Genomic DNA, 23,198 nt, shown 5'->3' on the forward strand with positions numbered 1-23,198 from the left:
TTTATATATATATATATATATATATCTCATATATATTTTCACATGGGCACAGACATTTTCTATGTGACTAAAAGAACAAAAACAGAGGGCCACCTCCATGTGTAGAATAATTTATTAAAACTTAAAAGCAATGGTTAAAAATGTACTCTCAAGGGTACGTAAGACAGAGTACAGTAGGCACATACATGCTGTCACAGTGGAACCTTACAGAGGGTATTCCCTTTCATTCCCTTTCAGTGAGACACGCTGCTTCCTGACTTCCCTCACCGCTGTGTCTCGACCAGTTAACGTCCCCTTCATCAGAACTTTGATTTCCTCCACGCCAGAGATTTGGGTTTATGATTGGAAACAGACCAATCAGGGCACAGTTCTCCCCTGACTTATGTTTCCAATCATAAACCCAAATCTCTGGCGTGGAGGAAATCAAAGTGGTGGAGACATAGCGGTGAGGGAAGTCAGGAAGCAGCGTGTCTCACTGAAAGGGAATACCCTCTCTAAGGTTCCACTGTGACAGCATTTATGCACCTACTGTGCTCTTGAGAGTACATTTTTAACCATTGCTTTTAACTTTTATAAATGTTTCTGCACGTGGAGGTAGCACTCTGCGTTTGTTCTTTTTGCATGTGCTGGTGAGAATCCCTAATCTCTGTGATGAACAGCCCCCTGAATAGTCCTGATTCTGCAGGAGAAGATCTGAAGCTTCAGGCGCTGACAGTCTTTTCTATACGTCGTTGTTCTATGTGACTGCTTTTGCCACAAAAACATCACTATACACATAGGACAGTACCACAAACCTATCCAGGTCTACAAATCATTCATACTTTACACAAACTTAAACAAATGAATACTTTACCAATGTAAACTGCATTCAATGAATATTGTCTAAAAAGCAATAGCTAAGGTTCCCCTTCCAGACAATCCCGGTACATCAAGTAACAGAACTTCCTCCAATCACCCGCATTATCATGTCCATATTATGTCTTCCCAGTACTCAACCAACAGAAAAGCAAATCTACTGATGTGGCAGTTTTGGCGAGACTGAGTATGAATTTAATTATATGTGCCACCTGAAACTGTTATTTTCCTCCTGAAAAGAACGTCAGAGGGGTCTTGCAAGGTGCCTCCCAAGTTCTGCTCCACAGGTTCAACACAAACTCATGGCTGAGGTGACCATTTGTATTTGGGGCATGGCATTCAGCGCAGATGCCCAAGTGCAGGGTAGATTGGGTCTGCACATTCAATCACTTTTGCCACCTTTGTTTATGGCGACTGAGGCTTTAACACCCCATAGGAGCTATTTAATGATGCTGATCACAGTATAAAGATGTATGAGATTGGGCAGTGGTCGGAGGGGTGTCATATTAAAGTTTTGTTTAGGGTGTCCTATCCACTAATGTAGACTCTGCTGGCAATTGGGGTCCCAGAAGGATACGTACTAAAATGGGTTTTCTTATAATGCAATTGTTGAGCACCTCCACATTTTAAAATAATGTCTAGGGACATATTTACATTTTGTATAATATGCAAATGCAATTGTCTTGGCTTTCTTTGTTGTCTATTTACTTATTCCTTTCTGGAATGTTGGTCCTGAATGCATCTAGTTTAATGTTCTCTACTTTGAAATGCAAAAACTCATTAAAAACGATTGAAATTAAATTTTGTATTATAGGTATTGAAACCCCTGCAGCTGAAAAAGTCATAGTAAAAAGCCCTAATATTCCAATTAAGCGTCAAAAATAAAGTTTATTTTTGAATATACAACTTCATTTTGTAAAGTTCACAATGAATACCATTTAATTTATCCAAAATGTCCTGAATTCATGCACACCATCTTCCTTTTGGTGAGCCTCAATATAAATGTTTTCCAGTGATCTTCAACAAAATAGAGAACAGAGTACATGAAATATGGGCATTTGGGGTAAATTGAATGGTATTTACTGCAAATTTAAGAAAATCTATTGACTCCCGACACCTAACAAATGACAAGCGACTCTGACATCTGACAGTAGTTTGATGGATTATTGATGGGATCAACCATGGTTTGCTGGATTTCTGACAGAAGTTAAAGGAGAACTATGGGGTTAAGGCTTTTCCCCATAGTTCTCCTTAGGGTAACGGGAGGACACAAACTAGCGTCCTCCCGTCACCCTAGGCTCAGTATACCGCGAGCTGTGGCTCGCGGTATACTGAGACGCCGTAGCTGAAGCGGATCCCGACATTTTTGCCGGGATCCGCCCAGCTGCGTGACTGACAGCTGGCTCTGCCTATCTAGAGGCAAAACCAGCTGTACCCGCCCCCTCCGTTCCGCCAGTCAGCAACATTTTTAGAGGTATCCCCTTACTTCCTGTCCTGCTGACAATGATTTCTCCAAAATGGAAGTGAAAGAAAATCTTTAAAAAGGACACAGACATGAGGATTGAGCAGAAGGTACTAGGATTGGTTTTACTGCTTTTCTTTTTTTAAATTAACCACTTGGTGTATGCCTGTTAAATAAACGGACGGACAGCAAGCACCCTACAGCGGGGCGCCGTAAATGTACGGCTTTTTTCTTTTCTGGTCATGCGCCCCCCCCTAGCACGCACCTTAGCAGAACACACTGCCCAACAGTGTGCGCCCCCCCTTCACCGCCGTTACAGGCTATCCCAGGCTCCGCTGTCCCCTCTGAGGGCCCAGGATCGGCTCAGCGGCACTCTGCATTAAGATCGGAGCGAGATCAGCACTCTCCCACCTGGTGATCTCCTCTCCGATCTATGAATGCAGAAGTGGTGTGTATTACATTACTTCTGCATTCAGCTGTCATTTCTCTGGCAGCTATAGCCAGAGAAGAAGCTGATGAAGCAAATCTCTGCTTCATCAGCTTTTTAGGGGGCCCCCGGGTGACATTAGGGGTCTTTGGAGACCCCTAATGTCTCCATAAAGAGGACCTGTCAGCGTGCCTGTGCTGTCGCATAGAGGGTTGTTTGCCCCTAAAAAAAAAAAAAAAAATTAAAGTCACCGATATAACAAAATGTAAAAAAAAAATGTTTGAGTCCCACGCCCCCACGTATACACACATACAAACGTAAATGCGCGTCGGGTGCACCTACACGCAGTATGAGTGCAAGAAATAATTCTAGGGCCATCAATTACTGATAACACTAAATTGATAAGTGGTAAAAGCTTTTAAATCATCACATATGACCAATTTGGGGTATTGTAGTTTTTTGCGGTTTCGCAGGTGCCCGCTTGACATGTTTGGTGTCTATTTACTCAACGTGACCCCGTCTTTACCAAAAAAATGGTTAGTAATAAAATGTTTCATAACATAATGTATGGAAAACAGTTTGGTAATTTTTCCTTACTATAGAAAAAAATAAAAACCCCAGTGGTGAGTAAATACCCCCAAAAGAAAGTTCCATCTGTCCCCAAAAAATGATATATAAATAATTTCAGTACAGCGCTGCATGACGGAATAAATGTCAGTCAAAGTACTGCAGCGCTGAATACTGAAAATAGCCTGGACAGGAAGGGGGTTTAACACCCCGGTTATCAAGTGGGTTAATGATCTGGTGGATGGAATAAATTGTAGTTTTGCTATTTATGTGGATGACGAATTATGCAGAATTACTAAAACTCTGCAGGATGGTGATATTTGACAATGATCCTAAGAAAATGCTGCCATGGTTAGTGTAGACTTTAACTTACACAGAAAAATGTGCGTTGCACGTATCCCTTTGGGGATATATTAGTCTGAAAACTGATCTGGATAACTAGCGGTTCTGCTAGACAGTTTGTCCATAGGAAAACAAATAGGCATAGGTGAGCTACTATCTCTAGGGCTTATTTATCACAGAATGTAAGGGCCCATTCATGTTCAAGGCATTTGGATGCATTAATTAAAGCATATCAAATTCATAGACATGAAAAATCAATGTATTTCAATGTGTGTTGTCATTCGCACCATTGCATTGTGTTGACGTGCATTTTTAGGAAGTAGTGCGGACTGCATTTTGTTTGTAATGCAATGTGTGCAAACGTTTATCATCAACACGTGAATTCATCCCTTTTTTAATAAAAAAATACTTGAAATGAATCGTCACTGAACAAAAGAAGAAAAAAAAAAAACAATGCAAACATCTGCATTCTTAATGCATTTACTATGCGGTTTTGGTGTGAATGGGTCCTCAATCTTAGGGTTTTCAATGGAGTTTCCCTTTCAAGTGAACATGTGGCCATGCTATTGGAATTCAAATAAATAAATATTCTTAAACACTCGCTGACCTCTGTACCTGCTGGCACTGAAGAGCAATTGATCCTCAAAATGTACAAAGGAAGCACAGAATATCTTGTCTAAACCAACTCCGCTCCCCCCTCCTCCGCTCTATCCAGCAGTGACTCAGAAGTCCCCAGCCTTCTAATCTCTCATGTAAACACAGGACAGATGTGCTGGTGGGGGGAGGCACCGTGAGCTAACCTGCTGAGAGGACTTCAGTGCTAAGGCTGTGAAATTTAAGGATGAATTACTCCACAGTGCCTGCAGCTACAGAGCTTAGTGAGGGTTTGTTTTCAATTGAATTTACTGATTGCTACAAACTGTTAATAGTTAAATGTCCATATCCTAGCCACAGGTAACCCTCAAGATGTAATAAATGTAAGTGCCACACCTTACCTTCACTGCTGCCTGACTCCTAAGCTCACAACGGTAGCCCCCCCAACCCTCCCCCAAAGCTCCTATTAAAATACCAACATTTATAAAACGTAGTATTTGCATATGGATAGCCCCTACATGCGACAGTAGTATTAGGCCAATCCATTACACTGACTATTACATTGTGGGATAGGGTATAGCAACCTTTGTCAATTTGGGTGCCATTGCACCCTAGTGTGCCTTATGCCTTCCTCAGGGGTGCCTTGAAATTTTTACACAGTGTCATGCCTTTCCATGGTGCAGACAGGCTTCTGATGTGAAGGGAGACTCCTAGTGTGGGAGGGCAGGCAGACTCTAATGTGAGAGGTGGCATTCTGACGTGAAAGGGGGGCAACTCTGAGGTGAATGAGGAAACCCTGAGATAAGGGTCTTGTATTTATTTTTGAGGGGCCACACTTTTTTTACAATTACATTTTACACTGGGTGCCTCGAGAGGTTGCATAATTTTAAAGTGTGCCGCGACTGAAAAAAGGTTAAGAAACGATGGGGTAGAGAGCGTGCATGTTTGCCTCAGAAGTTTAGATTCTTTAGGGAGCTGCGGTAATGGTTTGGGGAGGCTGGCATGACGTCTGATGAGAACATTTGGATTACATTAATTTTAATGTGTGCATTGTGCTTTAGTAAAGTAACCTCTGAAGTAGGTAACGGACAGTGTCAGTATATACACTATATTGCCAGAAGGATTCATTGGATTCAGGTGTTCCAATCACCTCCATGGCCGCAGGTATAGAAAAAACCAGCACCTAGGCATGCAGACGCTTCTATAAACATATGTGAAAGAATGGGTCACTCTCAGGAGCTCAGTGAATTCAAGCGTGGTACCCTGATAGGTTTCCACCTGTGCAATAAGTCCATCCATGAAATTTCCTTGCTACTAAATATCCCATGGTCAACTGTTAGTGGTATTATAACAAAGTGGAAGCAACTGGGAACCACAGCAACTTAGCCCTGAAGTGGTATGCCACGTAAAATGACAGAGCGGGGTCAGGGCATACTGAAGCGCACAGTGTGTATAAGTCGCCAACTGTCTGCAGAGTCAATAGCTACAGACGTCCAAACTTCGTGTGGCCTGCAGATTGGCACAACAACAGTGCGTAGAGAGAATGGGTTTGGGTTTCCATGACCGAGCAGCTGCATCCAAGCCTTACATCACCAAGTGCAATGCAAAGCGTCAGATGCAGTGGTGTAAAGCACGCCACCACTGGACTCTAGAGAAGTGTAGACGTGTTCTCTGGAGTGACAAATCACACTTCTCTGTCTGGCAATCCGATGGACATGTCTGGGTTTGGCGGTTGCCAGGAGAACGGTACTTGCCTGACTGAATTGTGCCAAGTGTAAAGTTTGGTAGAGGGGGGGAATATGGTGTGGGGTTGTTTTTCAGGGGTTGGGCTTGGCCCTTTAATTCCAGTGAAGGGAACTCTTAGGGCATCAGCATACCAAGACAATTTCATGCTCCCAGCTTTGTGGGAACCGTTTGGGGATGGCCCCTTCCTGTTCCAAAATGACTGCGCATCAGTGCACAAAGACATGAATGAGCGAGTTTAGAGTGAAGGAACTTGTCCTGACTTCAACCCGATAGAACACCTTTGGGATGAATTAGAGCGGAGACTGTGAGCCGGGCCTTCTCGTCCAACATCAGTACCTGACCTCACAAATGCGCTTCTGGAAGAATGGTCAAACATTACCATAGGCACACTCCTAAACCTTGTGGACGCCTTCCCAGAAGAGTTAAAGCTGTTATAGCGGCAAAGGGTGGGCCAACTCAATATTGAACCCTACAGACTAAGACTGGGATGCCATTAAAGTTCATGTGCATGTAAAGGCAGGCTTCCCAATACTTTGACAATATAGTATACATTGACACAACCCCATCCATCAGTGCAAACTTTAGTGCTTGTGCAACCTACTAGCAGGCCCAAAAACTACCACAGGGGGTGGGGGGGGCATACATTTACGTACATAGATACTGAATTTGAGAAAGAGGTATTGACAAAAATGCTTTGGGAAGGCTCCAGGTGGCACGTTAGCATTAAATAAAAATAGCTTATGCTACCAGCCTCTGCTAGAGATATTCATAAAGCAATTTTGACCAACAGTTTTTGCTTTAATGGCAACCCCAGAACATGCATCATTTTATGCAGAGCAGCCACTTATATAACCAATATAAAAAAACAACAACATAATTAGTTTTGAAAGCAACTATATTAAACAATTATTTTATGCATATTATGCTGAAGAACGTCTTGCATATCAGATACCCCTGGGGAATTATATACTTCAGAATTAGAAACCTTAAAAGCACAGGCAGCTGAAGATGGTAACTGTAGAGTTGCCAACATTTCCAAGGCAAAGCAGTGTGTGTAAACACTATTAATTAACACTTTCATCTCCATTAACTGCAACGGAGAAACAGCTAAGGCCTCATGCATAAAAAAACTAGACATTGCTGCATCTGTTTAGCCTTGTTTTACACAGACAAGACCCCCAACAACTAAACACAGGAAAAAGCGATCTTGGAAGCATAATGTTGCTTAGACTTAGCAGATAACTTCTCTTGTGTTTAAATGCAGCCAGCCAGTGTGCACATGTCTCTATAATGAGGCTCTTGCCTCAGGCAGTATCCATTTGGGTCACATGGGGGCAGCAGGCAGAGTGGCATGGTCACTCTGATGCACAATGTTTGCACTGTACCTGTCACCCCCTTTCCGGCCAGAGCGTCCCAGTCTCTTATCAATCTGTCTGGCGTCCTGACAACCAGTGACATCACCCCCCACCCCTGTTAATGTGCTCCACTAACGAAAATGCTAGGGACACCCCTGATGGTGTATGGGGCCTAATTCACAGTCCAGGAACTGGCACCCTCAAATTTTGACAGTGGAAAGCTTGCCCGATACATCATACGGAGCTCCAGCACACTTTGCATACAGCAAAACAAGGGGACTTCCTAATGCTTCATGGCAGATGTTCTCCTGGTTCAGGCCTGATCAGTTTATATATGTTGAGGAGAGGGAAATGAGCCCTAATACAGAATTGCCCCACTCACACATGAAACACCTCCTCACTTCACTAGACCTCATTCTGTTGCCTGACCAATAGACACTTCGCCTTGGTTCCTGATCCACATGGTAACTCTTTTCAAACCTCCTGCTTTCCTAAAGGGAATGACATAGCTACATGGCTAAATGATAAATACTCTTACTGTCCCTTACATGAAAACATTGCGCATTCTTGGCCTCCCATGGCACCACAAACAAGTCACTACATTTTGCAAATTACATTTGGCCTAGCTCTGAGGGATATTGGAAAAACTGACTATGATACTATGGAAAAGTTGATCGCACCAAAACGCATGCAAATGCATCAAAACGCACCGGAACGCATTAAAAAACAGAATTGATTGTGGCATCATCCAGGGGGGAAAAATGCATCTGAATGCATCAAAAAAGATCCCAATGCAACTGCGCAGACGCACGCATTTGCGATGCAGTTTCTGGTGTGAACTAACCCTTCCAGTGCGATCAGATGCAGCTAAAATAGGACGAGCAGTACTTTTTCTGACTGCGTCTGAACGGACTGCAATGGCATGAATACAGCACAAGAAAGCCCATAGGAAAGCATTGTGATGTACTGTATTTTGGCTGCAGCAGCCAAACTGAACGGACTGCATCACAACAGCATATGGTGTGAACTAGCACTAAGAGAAAAGAGCCAAAGAACATTCGAACAGGGCAAAAATAGCTTAAAGCAACAGCCTAAGAAGATTCAACTAGAAAAGAAAATGGCCTATAACAATAACCATAATAGCCTTATACAACAGGCAAAGAACATTTAACCAGAAGGGAAAATAGCCTAAAACAATTGCCTAAGAACATTCAACCAGGAGAGAAAACAGTCTAAAACAATATAATAAATGCATTCAACCAAAAGAGATTATAGCCTAAGAACATTCGACCAAAAAAGAAAATGGCCTATAACAATAGTGTAAATACATTCAACCTAAAATAACCTAAAACAATAGCCAAAATACATTCAGCCAGAAGAGAAAATAGGTGAAAACATCAGCCTGAGAACATTTCACCAGAAGAGAAAATATTCCGTTTTGCCCCATTCGTACGACAGCCACAGCTTTATACATTGTGCAAAAAAATTCTTAATACTAATGAATGAACCAGTGAATGCTGGTTAACTCACACAGTAGCAAATGATTTCTATATAGACCCCTTAATCTTGTCAATAAAACTTTGGAGTCAGTCTGATATGTCCCTTGGAATGTGTTCCGGACAGCTCCAGCCATGCTGACTTCCTGGTAATACTGAGTGTACATGGTTGGAAAGTGACAACTGGTCTGCAAGCCTGTGTAAATAGCTGTTATAACGGCTAAGGAGTAGTAATCAGATACAATCAGATTGTACTGTAAAGTAGTCCGTTTAGTAAAGTGAGAAATCTGGTTGGTTGTTAGGGATTAGCACCCAATGCATGTCATTTCTGCTCTTTGTACTGCCCTATGAACCATGAATAAAGCATTTTCTATGCATTGGAGAGAGCATGGCTCTCCCAGCAGCCTGTAAACAATTTTCATATGCAGCTCCTCTTGCTCTAGAGTGAAGTTCATTACCATAGCTGTCACACTGGTATGCTGATAAAATAGAATATGTTCCACAGGAAATATACTGTTTCTGAGGTCTTTGCAGGATCACAGAACTCAGTGACTTCCAACTTAAATAACGTTGGGTAAAGCAATAGGAATAAAGCCGGTAAAGCACATTTCTCACCGATGTCAGTGAAAGCCCACCATAAAAAAGTCATTTGAAAAGACATTAAATAGTATTTCAAACTGAAGATGAATCGGTTTAGTTTTTACCTCCCTCACCCCCCAATCAACATGCTGACAATTGTATATAAATCCTGACATCCCAGGTATGTCATGCCCACATGCTGAGCCTCAGAGACCGAAATCCAATAAAAAAAAGGGTTTGGACGAGGGAAAGTCAGGCTGAGGAGGAAAGGGCTAGATCGTGCTGTAGCCCTAAATAAGGTCAGCTCAGTTTGACTTGCTGCAGCAGAGGAGCTTGTACAACTGTGCAAGACAGAAGGTAAGGCTGGAGTTCAGCTTTAGAGGAACTGAACTTGGTAGCTGTACCCAAAATGGCAAGGGATGAAAGGTACTAGTCATCAGAAATGCCTGGGGGCTCCCTGCTGTTGATCTTTTCCTCATTTCTAATCTACCATGTTCTCCACTGTCTGTGTGGAGGCGACCAACTTGGTAGAGGAGGGGTTTTACTTCCTCTTGTCAGAGTTGCTCCCGTCATGACGACTGGTAATTTGATAACTGTTGGGGGAATTTTCAAGAAGCAGTAGAAGTACAAAAGGCTCAAATCCACATAATGGATGAACCAGAAGCAGGGAGATCCTTGCACTGCAGGGCCTCGGGTACAGCTTACTCTCAGGCAAGGAGAACCGCGAGCAGCACAGTAGTGACATCACCAACTCTAAGGGTCGGTTCACACCATAAAGAGTGCGTTCCAGAGAGTTCAGCCTCTGGAACGCAACCCGGCTGGCTCACTTTATTTTTGGGCGGAGGGGGCGTGGCGGTGCATTGAAGTCAAGTGCACCACAGCCAAGCCCCCCGCCCGCAGTGTGATCGCCAGCACCCGAACGCATAGCACATTGGTGCCAGCATTCCGGTCCAGTGCGATCTGCAAAAATGTTGCATGCACTATTTTTGCAGATCGCACTGGACTGGAAAGCAGGCACCGATGTGCCATGCATTCGGGTGCCAGCGATCACACTGCAGGCCAGGGGGGGGTCATAGCTGTGGTGCAAAACAAAGTGAGCCGGCCGGGTTGCGTTCCAGAGGCTGAACTCTCTGGAACGCACTCTTTAGGCCCCGTTCACATGTAGCGAATTATCGCGCGATTTCCGCCGCGATATCGCACATTTGTGCCGCGCGATATCGCGAGAAGTCGCCGGCCAATGGTTTTCAATGGAGCTGTCTTAACTCCATGTCGCGCGTCGCTCGTCGCGGTCGCAAGTCGCTTCTACCGGACCCTTTTTTCGGCGGATTTTGCGCGATTTTACTTTTTTTCTATGGAGCCCGACGGAGAAGGTCGCGCTACCGTCGCTGGATCGTCGCCCCGAAAGTCGCGCTATCCCGGCCGTGCGGATCCGCTGCAAAAGGTATGTCGCTAGGTGTGAATGGGGTCTTATGGTGTGAACCAGCCCTGAGACTAGCAGTCAGAAGCAGCAGTGCCTTAGATCAGCATTTCAACCTTTTTTCAGTCATGGAACCCTTTAAAAGTATGCAAAATCTCAAGACACCCCAGTTTAAAATGTAATGGCTTTTTACATGAGGGAGCTCACCCAAAACAAATGGTGTTCATCCTTCACATCAGAGCCCTCCCTTTCACATTGGGGGTCCCCCTATTTTACATAGGAGACCTACCATCACATCAGGAGTTGCAGCTGTGGCAGCATGGCAGAGGGACAGAGATGGAGCAGGCCTGGACAGAGGCAGACTTCCGTCCTATTCTTAATGGATCCCACCCTGGCTGGATTAGCATAATTCATTTCTAAGCCGACTTACCTGCACCATGGAAAAGCATGATGCTGTGCAAACATTTTGAGCCACCCCTGGTCAAGAAAGGCTGCCTTAGATGATCTCACACTACAGATATACAGCTATGAGGCTCAAGGTACAGGAGTGTCTAGGCCAGGGGTCAGCAACCCCCGGCACGCGTGCCCAGCCTGGCACGCGAGGCCTTGACAGCTGGCACGCGACATTATTCTTTATCATTTGTAGTTGACAGCTCGAGCCGGCTGTCAATTACATTCCTGGCCCGCCCACCTCCCTCACGTGACTGAGCGGCAGAGGCGCGCTTAGGAGGCCCTCAACTTAGTCTGCGCAAGCTCTTGCCTGTACCAGCCCGCGCAGAAAGATGCCGGCTCACCCGACGGGATGATTACCGCACCTTGCCCGACAGAAGGATTTCAACACCATCCTGCCGGAGACCACAGAAAAATTAAAGGAGCCAGCCAATCTCCTGGAATATACTGTATGTACCACATGTATACTGCTCAACTACTGTACATGAATTTTAGCCCCCGTACCAGACTGCAGGGCATTGGTGCTGCTGGCCTGAGGTCTGCAGGGCATTGGTGCTGCTGGCCTGAGGTCTGCAGGGCATTGGTGCTGCTGGCCTGAGGTCTGCAGGGCATTGGTGCTGCTGGCCTGAGCTCTGCAGGGCATTGGTGCTGCTGGCCTGAGCTCTGCAGGGCATTCGGTTGTACCATGGTTTCAAAAATGGCACTTGGTGTGTAAAAGGTTGCTGACCTCTGGTCTAGGCAGAGGATGTTTACTGCTATTTTCCAGGAGAGATTCAAGGCAAAGGGTAAATCTTTCAGGGTACTGCTCAGGCACATTTCTCAATGTTCCTTATAAGAATGCAACTCTTCACTTTTGGAGTCCACTTTTAGTTTTCAGCAAGCTTAAATTATTGGGTATGTTTTTGGCAATGATTTAAACTATTCTGGCAAGCCTATTACTCAAAAGCGTACTACAGTAATACCTTGGTTTACGAGCATAATTAGTTCCGGAAGCATGCTTGTAGTCCAAAGCGCTTGTATATCAAAGCGAATTTCCACATAGGAAATAATGGAAATTCAGATGATTCGTTCCACAACCCAAAAATATTCATATAAAAATGAATACAATACAGTAATACAATATAATACTGTACAAAATATAAAGAAAAATAAATCAATTTCCGGTTACCTTCGTGGCTGGGGTGAGGGGGACAAGAGAGAGGAGGATTATTGTGTAGGACGACTTTCACTATCATTAACGGAATCACTGCTATCTCTCGGCTCAATGGAATCTTTTTCATTTTGTGAAACCTTAACAAGGAATCTATCCAATGTGACATTGCATTGTCCTTAAACAGACTTATCGCTCGCACTGCTACAGCCTTATTTGGGTGGTGCTTTTCTAAAAAAATTTTGCTCTTATTGCAAGACATTGCTTGTATATCAAGGCAACATTTTTCAGAAATGTTTGCTTGTCTTGCAAAACGCTCTCAAACCAAGTTACTTGTAAACCAAGGTATTACTGTACTCACATAAAGTCAAAGAGACATAAAGTATATAGACTATTCCTATATCAAGGATGAGCAAATGCATGGAAGATTCAGGTGCCATCCATCCTAGTTCAGGAGCCAGTTCGCACTTCCAGATATTAGGCATCTTCAGGCCCATCTCACTTCTGTCATATATTTGGCAAAGCACAGGAGAAAGATGAGTAAAGGCTTAATGCAGATTAGGGCAGCATAGAGAACAGGTGTTCTCTATGCATTGATTGATATCCTGTCCCTACTACTACTACCTGAAACTCAGACAGGAGAGAGGAATCAGAGAAAGGCGCATTCTGCAACACTCTTCTCTGACACCTGTCTGTTTGTTTTAGGCTGATGGCAGTGCAGGGCACAATATCTCTCACTGCATACATAATTATCATTCTCTATGATGTTCTAGCATTATCTCCTTGACCTGCCTCCAATTTCTTGCCATAACATGATGGACAGAGATTCCTTGTTAATAAAGAGCCAGTCAAAACTTCTAGCTGATATTTCAACTGCACCCATAAGGTACTCTAAGATGTCCATATACTAATCAATATAGGGAAAGAAAACAAACTGATACCGGCAATAATACATGGCTGGGACTAAAAATCCTGTTGCACTAAAATGGCCAGGCTACAGCTGCCTTCTGGTTCCTCCAAATTCTACACTTTGGCCTCCTTAGGCCTCAGTCACACGACTAACAGCCGGCCCGTACAGATCCGTGCAGCGTTCACGGCCGTATCGGGCCACTCCCGGGAATGACAGGTGCTGCGTGTGATTTGTACGCAGCAGCCTGTTCTTCTCTAAAGGTGGCCATACACTTTACAACCATCGCAAGACCTTAGTCTTGCGATGGTTGTAAAGTAATTTAAAAAACGTACAATCTGCCCATCTTGGACAGGCAGATCGTACTTGCGATCATCGCAAGCCCGCCCCCCTGAGGGGCGGGCTTCCGATGACCGCAATGCTGAACGGGCAGTGTGTGTGCGCACACCGGCCTGTGCGGCATTTGCATTACGAGCATGCTAAATCGGACGATTCTCGGCTGCTTTTCTAGTGTGCTCCTTAGACAAAAGACGTGCGACCGTACAGTAGAAACGGTTGCACGTATTCATTCACACTGCACAATTCTCGTACGATCGCGGGATTTCCCGCGATTCTTGTACGAGAATCGTGCAGTGTATGGGCACCTTATGGGAGATCAATCCTGTCCGCGTCCGAGCAGGGACACCCGCACGGATGTGCAGCTCGGGTGAGCGTACAGCCACGTACTTGCATAGAGAAGAACAGGATGCTGCGTACAAATCACACGCAGCAACTGTCCTTCCCAGTACAGCCCTGTACGCAGCACGGATCTGTACAACCGGCTGTTAGTCGTGTGAATGAGGCCTTATGAAGACCCAAGAGCCCAATGGTTCAGACAGACTGCAGGTCATCATGCATGCACTTGTATGTACACAAGTAATACTGTTTATCTTTTTACACGTCCATTATTTCAATGTTTTGTCACAAAACTGTTTCTCTTTTATTTTTATAAAACCGTGAGGGCAAAGGGACGAAATAAAAAGTTATTCAAGTGCAAACCTAGCCTGAAATGTATTCTGCATCATAGAATGATATATGAATGGTAGAACGGCCACTTAGAACAGGGGTAGCCAACCAGTGGCCCTTCAGCTGTGGTGGAACTACAAATCTTATGAGGCATTGCAACATTCTCACAGCCACAGACATGACTCCTGGAGAGAGATGCATCATGGGATTTGTAGTTTCACCACAGCTGGAGGACCACTGGTTGGCTACCCCTGACTTAGAGGATAACCTGCAGAACTAGAGTCCTCGGTTTATTTAGGTGAACACTAGTGGAAATGGCTTTATATGTTTCCCCTTTTTTGTGTCGGTTTACCTTGGCCAGTCTAGGTTCATTGCACAACCCAAAAACATCTTGGTGGTTTAGGTGACTTTCATCTAAACAAGTTCTAGAGGCTGTAGAAGAATAAAAGAGACCTACTTCATTAGAGTGTACACCAAGTGTACACAATAATTTAAGATATGGAGTCAGACAGCCCAATTCCGGAGCCAGTGGACAATTTCAAGAGGCCAGAAGACAAGCTTGTACAATGTGCTTAGACAATTAACCCTTTGATGACGAGGGTAAAGTAATGAGCATAGTTTTGCAACTTTCGCATGTATTAGTTAAACTGGACATATCTTTGCAACTACTTTGTATGTCCAGGCAAATTATACCTTGTTTTTTCAGGACAAATTGCACCTTCATTTGGTGGTAAATGTTTTTGATATCTTCTGGGGGTTTTTTTTATTATCAATTACAAATTGGCCCAAAATAGTAAAAAAAAAAGAAAAGAAAACTTTGGCTGTATATTTCTTGCCATTACCATGGCCCACCACCAAAAAAACAACCACCCAAAATAAATTCTACTACTCCTGATGTGCATGGGGACACCACATATGTGAGCATGTTGTAGGGCCCAGGAATAATAGTGCGCTTTTTGCCTTCACTGTGATTGGATGTCATGTAATCAAGAGCCCATTCTACCATTGGTAACAGCCCGGTCACAGTGCTGGGGGTTATGCTACCATAAATGTGGCAGTACAACATAAGGTCCACTCTATGCTGCCACATATATGCATTTGGCTGGCATTAAAGGGTTAAAGAAAAAGGCTCCCAAAATGTCAGACTTATCAGGTTTTGCTCTCAAACTATCCGGTAGGTCTTTCAAATTAATTTTGTTTTATACATGCTTATGTATATATGTTCAATATAAATGATGATATCCCTAAATGGAATGACATAAGATTAGTGGGTGTTATTTATGAACGAGATTCCCAGCGTGTGAACGTGAACAAATGACAACACTTGTTTTTATAGGGGTGTTTATCAGTTTTCATGGCATAAAGTCAATTTTTGGGTCCTTGAATGTAGGCATGGCAAACACTTATAATGTAGTCTATAAGAATGAAGACACACAAGTGCCAAAGTGAAGTGCTTAGCGAGCCAAGGACTCCCAAGCCCAAAGTGTTTGGAAAATGCATTAAGCCGTGTGACTCAATACATACAGGTGCTTAGTGCTGCGCTGAAATGAGCAAAGACTGCAGCACTGGCTCATGTGATGCTGCAGTCTTCACAGGGAAGAGCCGTTCACAAAGACAGACACCAAAGCTGAATGAGGACCTACAAGGTGTGTCACTTGATGTGTGTCGTCAGTCATCTGCACTCCATACAGTGTTGTGACCTTGGAAGATAGTGGCGCTTGTAGTGATGACATGGACGGAGCGCCAAAGTGAAGATCGGATAATCACCAGCAGACACAAAGTAGAATCATAAATCCTAGTTCAACTTATTAAGTCATCATCACACAGGGTCCCTTGTTCAGGGCGACATAGTGAAACTTCAATATCATATAGCAGGGGTGGACAAATGAATATGGAATCCAGGAGCCAGCAGGAGTTTTAAGAAGCCAGCACCATTAACAACTGGGAGAAAACATAAAAAGTTGGGCGCCAGATGTAATTATTAAGGAGCATTCGCTACCCGGCTCCTGGGATTTGTCTAGAACTGCCATATAGTGCACACACACAATTTAAATACCAAGTGCGCAAAAAACACCCTTTTGACATCACAATGACATGGTGTCCCACCAGAATTCAAACATAAATATGCAAAAACACATCAAGAACACCTAATACAACCATCCCACCAGTGAATCATATGTATGCACATAATAGGGGCTCTATGTCACTTGATGTGTCAGCTCATGTATAGGGGCCTCAAAATGCAGGACATGGAAAGTAACTTGACCATGCATACATCATTTACCTCTGGCCCATGCCGGACTCTGCAGACCGTCTTAAATTCACCTCTAGAGTGAACTGGGGTTATCATGCACATGCTGCCAAGATAACACTATAACAGAGTTGTGGAAGACACTTATGGTGAGTTGATTCCCTATTCTGTGTACCTGTAAACCTCCATTAAACATGAAAGTGAGTCATAATGCATGATCAGTGGTGTCACTAATTGATTGCCATATCATTTTTGATACAAAGAAGTAGTTCAACTTGACGTAAATAAAGTAAAATGAAAATATTAATAATAAATCACACAAAATATGTGGTCACGGAAAATATATATTTTCACTGCAATCCAATTTTTTGCCATTCCAAATAAAGTTTTTTGTCAGGCCTGGTGGTAGATTGCCTTGAACTGTTTGATTCTTTTTGTGATCCAATGCCAGTTACGATGGTGGATGTTGCTAGACCATTTTTGTGTGTGACGAGTAGTAAAGCACGGCTAAAAATATCTTACATGACCAATACAAATACTAATGTGCTATTGGTGATAGGAAGTTATCCCCAACACTCTCCAAGTTTCACTTGAAGGGTGCATTCACACGGGGCGTTTGGGGATACCGGCGGTAAGAACCTATGGATTCGTGCCGCAGGAATCCCAGGTGTCCATGTTCAGTTGCAGCCTCTGTGCCCATTCAAAATAATGACAGGGTGACAACGGCCGCATCTCTCAGCAGCAGTCCACGTGTAATTGTACACGGCACGATTACCTGTAGATTGGGATAGATGATTGTCCCTGGACACAGACAGATTGCACCAGTAGGTTCTTCCCACAGGAAATTCTGGAAGCCGCATGTGAATGAGGCCTTAGAGTGGCTCCCGCATATTCATTCACATAGTATTTTATCACATTGGGTTCCCAGTATAGCAATATTAACACAATGCTGTGTTCTAATGTGTGCCACTTGCTGCACTTTTCTTGACACACATCTTGCAGCATTTTTTGGTAAAGATGCTTGCTAAAACATCATTTTTGAATGCTAATAAGCCTTAAGATGCAAGTACACAATCAAACCTCCAACTGCAGGTAGTCCAACTGTCGTCTAAATGTGATTCATGTACCGAGAAATACCTGAGAGATCCTCTGGCTCTATATAAAATACTCCTGGCTCCTATATTCTCCCATAATGTATCCGCATCAGCCATAGACTTAAAGAGGAACTTTTCCCATATCTTTATATTAACAGTAAAAGGTGAGAAAGGAGCAGATAGGCCCAATAAAGGATGGAAGCGGGAAGCTAGTCACAAACGACAAGGAGAGGGCCGAGGCGCTGAACGCTTTTTTCTCCTCAGTATACACTCGGGAGGGAAACGGGTTTGACACACATGATAAAACTCCCAGTTTAACTCAAAATATACCCCAGTGGTTGACAGAAACCGGGATACAACAAAGACTTAAAATGCTCAATGCAAACAAAGCAGTGGGTCCGGATAACCTGCACCCCAAGGTACTTAAGGAATTAAGCCAGGTTATAACTAGACCATTAATCCTAATTTTTAAGGACTCCTTAATGACTGGTAGGATCCCCAGTGATTGGCGGAGGGCTACGGTAGTCCCAATATTCAAAAAGGGGGCTAGGTGCCAACCTGGGAACTATAGGCCGGTCAGTCTAACATCGGTAGTTTGTAAAATATCCCCAGTTTTCTGACAGTGGCCATTTTAACTAAGGGCAGGTTACTAGATCTCCATTTACTTCCTGGAACTCTGACACATGTGACTAGGACATGTTACCATGCACATCATCTCAGGGGAGGAAAGTGCCTTTCCCTGAGATCTCATGAGATTACAGATCAGATTTCCCAGCAATGCTCAGCTGATGTAATCCTCCCAGGATCAAACCCTTGGGCACATTACATCATTTGTGTTAAACTGGATCAGGAAGTGGAAAAAAAAGAAATTGTAAGTAAAATAAAAATGTTTCTTTAGCTGATGAATGTGAGATGGTTTCATATCAGCATGCAGAGGTGTGTGCTGATGTGATTTTTAGTCAAAAGGGGTAAAGGTCCACCTTAAAGTGACATTAAACCCTCAGATTTTTTTAACATAAAACAATACTGTAATGTGTGCCTTACTGTAATCCATGGTTGTTTCCCTTCTCTTTGCTGCTCTTCCTTTTAAATCTGTATCTGTTCTCATGCTCTGCAGAACTTCTGTTTTGCAGCAGACTGCCTTGTCTCAGGAATGGATACACGGTGTCTGTGTATACGTTTGTATAGGCTTGAAACCTGAGCCAGAACTACAGGAAGAGGCCCTGAGCTGAAAAGGGAAGTTCTTCCCAAGCATGAGAAGACATGAGGATTTAAAAGGAAGAGCAGCAAAGAGAAGGGAAACAACCATGGATTACAGTAAGGCACACATTACAGTATTGTTTTATGTTAAAAAATCTGAGGGTTTAATGTCACTTTAAGCTACCCATACTTAGGGGTCTATTAATCTTATAAACAATTAGCCCTGCAAATCTCAATGCATGTCTGCTCTGTGTGAAAGGATGGACAAAATGAACATTCTTGTAAATTTTCTTTATAAACCAAAAGTATTTTCAAATGTCATCTTGTAACATGGCACTATGGCCACTAGATGGAGCTGAAGAGCATATGAAATAATTAGCTCCTCGGCTCAATCTAGTGGCCATAATTAGGTATTACAAGATGACATTAGAAAATACATTCCGCTTATAAAACAAATGTACAGGTGTGTTCATTTTATGCATCTATTCACCCAGAATGAACATTCACAAAAATTCACTGGGTCAATGGCTCTACAAATGGTGTATAACTAGACCCCATACATTTCTCTTGCTCAAGCTGCCTAAATACCAGAAAAGTGACTGCATCTGATAGGCATAGCAAAGAGTTTTCCACCTGGTTTGAGAATATTCAATTTAAAAATTGACTGATGGTGCTGACAGGGTCACCTATGGTTTGAATTTTGGCTGATTCAGCAGGCTAGTATGGCTAGCTTTTGGCTCCATTCACCAAGCTTTAACGTGAGGATAAGGGTCATTATTTCAGCCAGATGACTGTCATTTTAAAATCTCATTGGACTCATTAGCTAAAAATAACTGTCACGTTATCTGGAAATAACGATCCTTCTCCGGGTTTGTTACCTTTGTGTTTATTAGGGATGCACCGATACTTTTCGAGTACCAGCGCCGATACTTGACATTTTCATGAGAACTACCAGGGTTGCAGCGGTTGCAGCTGGGACCTGGCTCTGGCACTCCACCACTGTCCTGAAATCATTAGTCTGTATTTTTTTAGAAAAACTGTCACATGACAATAAACAAAAATGTATCAGTACTCGTACTTGTAAGTACTCGGCAAGTATCAGTACTCGTACTCGCAAAACTGGTATCTGTGCATCCCTGTATTTACAGGTGAAACTCGAATAATTAGAATATCGTGCAAAGTTCATTTATTTCACTAATGCAACTTAAAAGGTGAAACTAATATATGAGATAGACTCATTACATGCAAAGCAAGATAATTCAAGCCGTGATTTGTCATAATTGTGATGATTATGGCTTACAGCTCATGAAAACCCCAAATCCACAACCTCAAAAAAGTAGATTATTACATGCAATCACTAAAACAAAGATTGTACATAGAACAATATCGGACCTCTGAAAAGTACAAGCATGCATATGTACTCAGTACTTGGTTTGGGCCCCTTTTGTCGCAATTACTGCAATTACTTTTGCACGATATTCTAATTATTCGAGTTTCACATGTATATTTATAAAAACAAAATCGTACATTAAAACAGAGATGTACAAATCCCGGGAGCTCCGTGTGCTCCTTACAAATGACAGCTGCCTCCTAACTTTTGAATTTTTCTCTAGTCTAGTCTTGGAGCTCAAAAGTATCGGTACTTGTACTCGTACTTGTACCGAGTACTGTACTTGGTATCTGTGCAACCCTAGTGTTTATCAAAACTGAAGCAGACAAAATCTTGAGCAACGGTGCATGGCAACCAATAAGCTTCTCTCTTTTACTTTCAAAGCTTAAAGTAACACTAAACTCAGAAGTTACATCTTAAACTCACTCCCGTGATGGACTACAATCTCATGTTAAGTTTACTCATTTGTATTGAGATTGTAGTCCATCACGGGAGTGAGCTTGGAGCGGTGACTACATTAACACACACACACAGAGACCATGGAGAATAAAAGTAGTCACCCTCCAGAAGGAAGGACAGTGTCAGCACCAATTCAGAGATGATCTGAGGATCTACAGCCCAGTGATACACAAATAAGATACATTTATGTTAATAGTTAAGATGCTTGAATACATTTTTAAGGTTTAACTCCTGAGTTTCGTGTCACTTTAACACAAGGATAAAGATCTTTATTTCAGCCACATGACTGTCATCCTAACATCTCAGCTAAAAAATAACTGTCACTTTATCTGGCAATAACAATCCTTTTCCTGGTTTGTTACCTTCAAGGGGAATTTACCAAAACTGAAGCAGACAGAATCTGGAGCAGATGTACATCACAGCCAATCAGCTTCTATTTTCAGTTTGTTAAGTGAAGCTGTGAAAATGAATGAGAAGTTGATTCGTTGCCATGGAAAGCCTCTCCAAATTTTGTCTGCTCCAGTCTAAGTAAATCCCCCTCTTTACGTTCATCAGAACTGGAGCAGCTGTGCATAGCAACCAATCAGCTTCTCTCTTTTATTTTCAAAGCTTACCTGAACAAACTGAAGATACATGCTGATTGGTTACTATGGGCAACCGCTCCAGATTTTGTCTAGTCTTGATGAATTCCCCCCCAATGTACATATGAATTCCCTCACCGATGATTCATTTGCTGACCTCCTGAAGTATCAAAGTTTTTTCTAAGATTACTCCTGATGCCTCCTCCATCTTAGTGTCCACACACATTTGATATCGGATATGTGAAACATGACATTGCTGCATAAAGAAGATCTATGACGTGCAATATCTGAATCAATCACATCACCTGTATCTCCAGAGCCCAGGACGGTGCAACAACAACATCTAAGGAACACTCCTCCAACCAATGCCATCACGTCTACGGCACAGTGAAGGATCGGCCAAGATCCAGGCTTTCTTTCCATTGTCGCTTTCATTCCTCCCTATGATATTTTCTGCACGGTTTAAAGAAAACTTTATTTTTCCATCTAGTCCGTTACCAAAGCGGCCCCAGGTTGGGCCTAGACAGACGCAGATGTACATGATTTATATGAGATATGTCTTTAACCCATCAGTGTCTGCTCAGATGAACTCTAATTACATGCCGTCAGACAACAAATCATAATGTAATGTCCCTCGGGGAGCATTCTGGTACAATAATCTCATCTAACGGTTCATTTCCAAACAATAAAATGCCAATGAGGAAGACAAAGGCATCTGTCTAGATGAACAAGTCAGGGCTGTAATCTAGAAAATGTTTGTAGTCCATGTCTACTGACCTCCGCAGAGCTGGGCACATCGATCCCTATTTGTAGTGCACGTCAGATACAAGTACATAGGTATGGCTGAGAAAAGATGGATGGAATTTGCTGTTTCATTACTGGAGTTACTCTTTAAATCGCGATCAATCTGTCATTTTTCCCAAGCATTTAGGGTGCCACGGTTGATGGACTGATCCTTAACCCTTGCGCTGTATGTGATATATGTCATCCTGGTCATTGCTATCCATATGTATGTGATGGGTGAGAAGACAAAGAGCACAGTTTTCCTATGAGACTCCTGCCAGGCTTCCTGGAAATGGGCAATGTGTCATGCACTGATCCATGAAGTGTCCTTCAGCATCCAGCCACCCCAGCCCTGTGCCCACTCCTTCCTCACCCCAGGCACAGCACATCTTCTACGTGCACGCTTTATTTCCTGAACACAAAAAAAAGTCATGGCAGTGTTATGCTTCCATTTCATACCTCCCCTTCCTCTCCCACCCATGGATCGGATCGATGCTCCCTATGGCACTTGCACCCATGCAATCAAATCATAGCAGCAACAAAGCAATACCCACCCTTATGTCATTGTCATCGGCGTGAATGGAGCTGCTGCCCAGGCCGGGCTCGATCACAATGTTCTGGATAGAATGATATGCCCTGGACCAGGTGTTACACGGAAACCTGCATCCCGCGGATACCCGCCGACGTGCACGCCCCCGCTGGGGGGGGGGGGGGGGGGGCCTCGTACATCCTTATCCCCTGGCTTCACTCCTTGTCACCCAGCACTGTAGCACACATATAAAGCCAGGGGATGAGGATGACGGCAGAACTGATGCTGTGCAGGTCCTCTGTTTTCTATGTGAGGGGGGGGGGGGGGGGGAGGGGGGTCCTCGTATACAGTGTAACAAGTATCTGCTGGGCAGAGCGCGCGCGCTTTGGAAACCATACACGCGCAGCGCCACTTAGTGGCCAGCGAAGGACGCGCACGCACCGACAAGGGATGCGGGGATGCAGGTTACCGCGCCGTTGTATTAAAAGCTTCATCCTGGCCGCCCGTCATGCCCCGTTAGGTGCGGTATCGGCTCGCAACGTGCGGTATCGATTCGTTA

The 23,198-nt window shown here is 43.5% G+C and overlaps 1 protein-coding gene across 3 annotated transcripts in view; it reads right to left on the reverse strand.

Moving 5' to 3' along the window:
- Window positions 1-23,198, reverse strand: part of DTX3 (deltex E3 ubiquitin ligase 3) — an 86,570-nt gene that overhangs the window by 63,279 nt on the left and 93 nt on the right. For 2 of the 3 annotated variants that reach the window (XM_018569474.1, XM_018569482.1), the window contains exon 1: window positions 22,665-22,805. The exons of the other annotated variant lie outside the window; for it this stretch is intronic. The gene's annotated coding sequence lies outside the window, so the exon portion shown is untranslated. Of the gene's footprint in view, window positions 1-22,664; window positions 22,806-23,198 lie in introns of those variants that run through there. 3 annotated transcript variants of the gene reach the window in all.

Source organism: Nanorana parkeri, unplaced genomic scaffold (assembly GCF_000935625.1).
Source record: "Nanorana parkeri isolate BGI_ZX_2015 unplaced genomic scaffold, ASM93562v1 scaffold35, whole genome shotgun sequence".
NCBI classification, from domain to species: Eukaryota; Metazoa; Chordata; class Amphibia; order Anura; family Dicroglossidae; genus Nanorana; species Nanorana parkeri.